The sequence below is a fragment of the Lepidochelys olivacea genome (genome assembly GCF_965140295.1).
Source record: "Lepidochelys olivacea isolate rLepOli2 genome assembly, chromosome: 4".
In the NCBI taxonomy this organism is placed as follows: domain Eukaryota; kingdom Metazoa; phylum Chordata; order Testudines; family Cheloniidae; genus Lepidochelys; species Lepidochelys olivacea.
Window position 1 is genome coordinate 33,332,315 of NC_140414.1, and position 6,487 is coordinate 33,338,801.

General features: G+C 46.6%; 1 long non-coding RNA gene across 1 annotated transcript; it reads left to right on the forward strand.

The window, feature by feature from the left end:
* Window positions 1-2,783: 2,783 nt before the first annotated feature.
* LOC311519415 lies at window positions 2,784-6,252 on the forward strand. Its single transcript, XR_014711271.1, has 3 exons — window positions 2,784-2,854; window positions 4,458-4,549; window positions 6,182-6,252. It is a non-coding gene; the product is annotated as an uncharacterized lncRNA (long non-coding RNA).
* The last annotated feature ends 235 nt before the right edge of the window (window positions 6,253-6,487 follow it).

Consider the following 6,487-nt stretch of genomic DNA (forward strand, 5'->3'; position numbering starts at 1 on the left):
GGGGGCGAGGGGGGTGTCCATTGCCAAGTATGGCATGCATTTCATTGTAAAAGCTGCCCGTCTGAGGGGCAACATCTGATTTCTGACTCCTTTCTTTTCACCTTGTGGTAGGTCTGGTGAGGTTCCTTTGCTTTTATGTGGCACTGCTGTTCCATCTCGTGTGTTCCCATTGCAGCATCCCCTGTGCCATCTCCACCTAGATGTTGATTGTTTCTCCAGCTATGCTTGCACAGCCTTTCCTCCCCACCACGTGAGGAGGTCCATGGCATCATGCCTGCTCCAGGCAGGCCTGCGTCCAGTAGCTCGGTCTGAGAGTGCATGGAGCTGGCATGGTCAGATGCATGCCACAAAGGTGAGCTGCTAGGTGTGCTCAAAGTGAGCAGTCAGGAAAAAGTCATTAAAAACCCATGCAGTGTCTACACTCACATTGTCTACCAAAAGTAGGTTTGCTATGGCTTGCTGTTGCTCAGGAGATGGTGTTATTTTGTTGCTGTAATGGTGCTTATCTTAGTGGGTGACAAATTTGGTGTTGACACAAGTTATGCAACAGACCATGCATAAGACATACAGGAATGTTACTTGTAGGAGAGTGAGTGCATGCACAATATTATTTGAAAAAAGAAAATGAGGACTTGTGGCACCTTAGAGACTAACCAATAAATTGCTCAAATAAATTGGTTAGTCTCTAAGGTGCCACAAGTCCTCCTTTTCTTTTTGCCAGTACAGACTAACACGGCTGCTACTCTGAAACCTAATATTATTTGAGAATCCAGTGAGAATTCCTGCTTTTCAGCCACATCCAGCACGTTTATTGGCATGAGCAATCTTGGCATTTCTTTCTTTTTTGGCTGTATTGCAATGGTTTTGCATTAACTGATCTTTTAGCTTCATTAGAGATCCACAGTAACCCCTATTCTGCACAGTGCACTTGCCAAAAAAACTAACTAGTACTAAAATGTCGGTCAAGTACTGATAGGAATACTAACAGTGTTGGGGACACTGGGGCATGGCCACTAGGTAACTCGAGGGGATGGAAGACCATGAGTGTTGATGAAGCCCCCTCGCACTAGGCCCAAGTGTCATTGCCTCCCCCCAGAGGCACTCGCAGCAGCTCTGCGTACCAGGGCCAAGTGTCCTTGGCCCCCCCCGCCTGGAGGCACACACAGCAGTTATGCTGAGGATCTGCAACAATATACTGCAGAATCAGACTGCCTGAAACTAAGCAAGGCCACACAGGGCAGATATGGAAGAACAATGCTGAATAAAGCAGCTTTATGTATAGTTTAACAAATGACACAGAGAACCAGGGAATTAGCTGGGAACTGGATTGGCTGGCTATATGGATACTTGGGGCAGCTTGCTATTGGATAAGTATGCTGGGAAAAAGGATGTATAAAAGCCTGTGTAACTTCCTGCTCTGTGTACAGGATTTGAGATTCAAATCTCCCTGTACCTATTTGAAGCTGCAAATAAACTTTTCTGCTTCTCCACCCCGTTGTGATTATTGGGTGTAGCACACCGGGTAACGAACCACTCAAGCTGTTGGTCAGCCTCTCGGCACTGGGTGCCGGCAACAACAGTGCTAGTGTTTCAGTGGCTAAGACACTAGACTGGGAGTCTAGGGTGACCAAAGGGCAAGTGTGAAAGATTGGGATGGGGTGTGTGTGTGGGGGAAAATAGGTGCCTATAAGAAAAAGCCCCCCAAAAAATCAGGACTGTCCCTCAGGTGCTGACTTCTACTGGTGCCAGTGGGTGCTTGGCCCCCCTCTGCCCCTGCCCCAAATCCCTGCCCTTCCCCCTGAGCATGCCATGTTCCCACTCCTCCCCCCTGGAGCTTGCTACAGCTGTTTGGCAGCAGCAAGCGCTGGGAGGTAGGCAGAGGAGCGGGGACATGGCGTGCTCAGGGAAGGAAGCAGAGGAAGAGGTGAGGTGAGGCAGGGTGGGGAGCTTGGCTGCTGGTGGGTGCAGAGCACCCACTAATTTCTCCCTGTGGGTGCTCCAGCCCCAAAGCACTCACAGAGTTGGTGCCTATGCTGTCCCTATAAAATGGGGACTTCTGGTCACCCTATGGGACTCAGGAGACCTGGGTCTAGTGCCTATCTCTACCACTCACCTGCTGTGTAATCTTAAATCACTCACCACCCTATCCTCAGTTTCCCTATCTGTAAAATAAGGCTAGGGATTTTTTGTAAAGTTCCTTTGGAGCATGCATAAACAAAGCATCCAGCAACCGCTCAAATATCCATCAGTGATAGCCTCTGACCAGAGGCTGGTGAAGAGATGGGGATTTCTTAAACATTTAGGCAATCAGGAATCTTTAAAAAAGAGTCCTCCTTGCCAAGACATGAGATGTCAAAGAGGCATATAGTACATCCACACAGAATCCTTCACAGAGGACAGGAACAACATGAGCAAGAACACAAACTTCTTGAGCTTTGGGAGGAGCAACCTCCACCTCCTTGATAGAGAGCGTTTTACCTGCCTCCCAGATAACTGCAGCCTTGCATTTAATAACCTGTGGGGGAAAAAGAATTATACTTGTGCAAGAGCCTGTAGTCACTAAAAAGGACCAGGAGCAAATACAAAAATAATGGCATAACATTAATTTCCACTTTGCTGCTCATATGCATCTTGCTCATTTCAGGAATCCAGAACATTTTATTCCAAGCAAAGTTGTCCCTGCTGAGTGACTTTCCCCTTCTATAGGTTGAGTTTCATTCGACTAAGCTGTATTCTGTTACTTACAGTCATTTTACTTCACAGGGCATTGCCATGGAAAACATTTTCTTCCTAGTATGTTCATTCAAAGACCCCAGCTACAGTGCGAGCAGAGCTGCCTGCCTTCTAGAGACTGGTAAGTAGTAAAAGATAAGAACTGAAAAATACTGGAGTTTTAAACTGATGCCCTCAAGAGTCAACATTACAGCCATTAGTCCTGCAAGCCAAACCACAGAATAAAACTGACCAATGCTCAGAAGCAACGTTTGTATTTCTGGAAATGGGTTTTTAAAGGGTCAATTTGCACTTGTGTTTGCCTCCCACTTTCCCCTCAGCTTGGAATCCCTTTGCTTCAAGGATTTAAAAAGAAATTGTAGCTACTGCTTCAAACCCATATATGGGGACCAAAGTCTAGCTTCTGTTACTGCAGCTAATGAAATGGCTATACAGACTGAAATAGGGAATGGGGGCAAGAATGGTTGGTCCGATCTAGAACACCCTCAGAAATTGTTGGTGCAAAAATTTCAACTTGAACCTGAACCTTATTGTATTGTTTTATTAGAGACTAGGGGGGAAAAAAGGAGCTAAGATAAAACATCCAAGGGGCAAACAGGGTAAAAGTAGAGTAAAAAGACCAATTGAAAGAAACGGTGAGGAAAACTGCGACCAAAGCAGTTCTAGTTTTTAAAAATGAATCAACTTTGGCATTGGGCATGGAAGAGATGGAAAATTGTATTGAACTTTAGTCCTGTATGAGCAAAAGACTCATGGATTTGAAATAGTTTTGCAATGCCAAAAATGGCTTGACCAGCTCCATGAGATTTGCACTTTTGTACTATTTGCAAAGGAAATGATTAACACTGCATTTTATCTGCTCAGTCATAAGATACATCACTGTCCTTTGCCCCAGGTTGCAGATTGCATGAAAGCTATTATACAGCGGCCACAGCTTTCAAGTTTCTTTCAGATATGCAGTCTAGTGCAATTGCACTTGAAGATAAAAGGAAGTGATTTCAAAAGAGCAAATATAAGGGCTCTGTTCAACTGGAACTAGAAAGCTTTTGTTCATGCTATTGCACTGTTTCTTCACCCCCCCTCACCCCAAATGTCATGCTGACTCAGGGACCTATCCCCTGGCTCTCTGCAAGTCAGCCCCAGAGCTCTTTCTTCCCCCCCACCTACATCTCTCTCCCTACAGAGAATTTCAAAACCCCAGAACCTCCCCACTGTTCAGCTCCCACCTACTAACCTGTCCCAGGCTCCAGTGGCAGCCACCCAGTGCTATAGTCCATTCCTCCCCACTGCCAGGCTCTCCCCCACGACCCCTCTGGATATCCAGAATTCATGTTCTCTTGGCTACAGATACCTATTTGTATCTTCTAAATCAGAATAAGACCCTCAAAATCCCCAATAAGTTTTTACATTCCTAACTGAACCGAGCCCTTCACACCTCAGTCAACCCTGCACTAGGCTGAGGAAGAGATGGGGGAAAAAAAGCGATGCAATAGCTAGGCCACCTATTTGCACATGGCTATAGGTAGTTTAAAATATTTGAAGAATGGGATTTTTCTAGCTAGAGGTGTACCTTATGAGTAAAGGACAGAAAACCTGCCTGGAAAATGGAATGTTATAACACAGCCAGCTCTTTGACCTTTGAACAAACAGTATTTTCTTATCTTTTAGAATTTTAGCATCTATATTGTATAGAGTTTATAAGTGTGCCCTGCTTACTCTTCCAGAAGTTTGTGTGTCGGCCTCTGTTGGTAAGCTGTCCCAGCTGTGCAGAGACTGCTTCTTTCCACTGAAGAGTCTGACTTTGGCAAGAACATAGGTACTAATACAAACTAGATATATTCCCTGCACGCTCGCAGTGTGTAACGTATGCTAGGCTAGCCATTGATGGGTCATTCAAACATTGTTCAAATTTTTAGTGCAGAAGGAGAGCACTCTAGGTATTTAGGTGGAGCCAAAAACTCCTTGTGTAGACAAGTTCCACAGAACTTACATAATTATTATCAAGTTGAGTGGTAGCACATTTTACCTTGGTTCAATGGTCTACATTAGAGATATTTACCATGCTAAGTGTGGTTTATTCTCCCTCCACTACAGCACACCTCACATCCTCACACAAAAGGAGTCATTGGCTTATGATAAATATTTGAAATAGCCTATGCTTGTGTCAGTTTCATAAACCAGGGCTGGGGAAACATACAGCCCATGGGCCGGATCTCACCTGCTGCTTCATTTCATCCAGCCCATGGCAAGTTCTCCCACCATGGGCCAGTGGCTTCTATGCCCCCTGGCAAGGCTGGAGCCATGAGCACCAGCTCACCCTGCTGTGGGTGGGGAGGGGGAAAGGGAGAAAAAAGGAGAAACTAGGGTTGCCAGACCATTAAAAGTCTGGTCAGCTCCATGCAGCTCCCAGATGTCCCTGTGGCCCCTAGAAGCAGGGGCAATTAGGGGAGCTCTGCATGCTGCCCCTGCCCCCCAGCCCTGGCTCTGTAGCTCCCATTGGCCAGAAACCATTCAGAGCCACCTGGCCCCTCCGCCTAAGGGAAGGACATGGCAGGTACTTCTGGGAGCTGTGTGCAGCCAGGGAGCCTGCCTCAGCCCTGCTGACCAGGAGCCACCAGAGGTAAGTACCATGTGGCCAGAGACTGCACCCTGAACTCTGGCCCAGGTCAGAACTCCCTCCCATACCCCACCCCAGAGTTGAGCCCCCCCATACCTCAAACCCCTCATCCCCACCCCAGAGCCTGCACCCCCAGCCAGATCCCTCAATCCATTCTACATCCCTGCCCCAACCCAGAACCCCTGTGATATGATCCCCAGGGTGTAGCCTGGGACTGCTGTGCCCTCTTAACTCTCCAGCCTGGGCTGCCTCTCAGTGCTTTGCTAATGATAAGCAGCAAACCCCTCCAGGTGCTGTGATCACTCAGCACCACAGCATATGGAGCCCTACACCCAGCTAGATCTTATGAATGCTCCTAAAGCCACTCATGAATCAGAGTGAGGCACTAGCCAAATCCCCCCAGCTCCCAGCCTTGTACCTCAGGACTATACTCTCTTGTACTTCTGAAGATGGAGTACAAATTTATTAATTTGTTCACCACTCTAATGGAGAGCAGATGTACACCAGCCTTTCTAACCTGAGCAGATTTACTACACATTTCAGGCAAACTCACTGGTAAAGATAAAATTTCTTTTTTAGTCAAACTTGTGTTTAAGTGACAGGTTAAAAGTCGTATTTTGGTAACTATTCTAAGCATGCAGTCCAAACTCAATCCTATTAGGCTGGGCAACATCTAGGTTAAGCAGTTTCTCATCCCACTGGATATTGCGGTCCTTAATTTGTCCCTTAAACCTGGGCCAATCTTCTTCTGGGTGTCTTTGTTGCTTGCAGCATAGGTGGGGGCAGGAAAAAGGTCAAGCATGTGGCCACACTTCTGTTTTATACCCGTAGGTCATGTCTGGTGGGCATTGCTGAGTCCCCAGGCAAGGTTGAGCAATTCCCCTGGTGTGGCCTTATGCAGGTGAGTCACTGAATTGCAGCTCCCTTGCTGGACAATGGCTGGTGATGCTGTTCAGCACCCCACCCAGATGTTGGTTACCTTTATTGTCCCTGGAGAGCTAGTATCTGTATGTCTCCCAAACCTACAACACATTTTAGTGACAACCATACAACATTCTCATAACTTCATATGCATTAAGGATATACACCTTGAGATACAACAATCACTTCCAGCAGATCATAACCTTTCTCCTGATA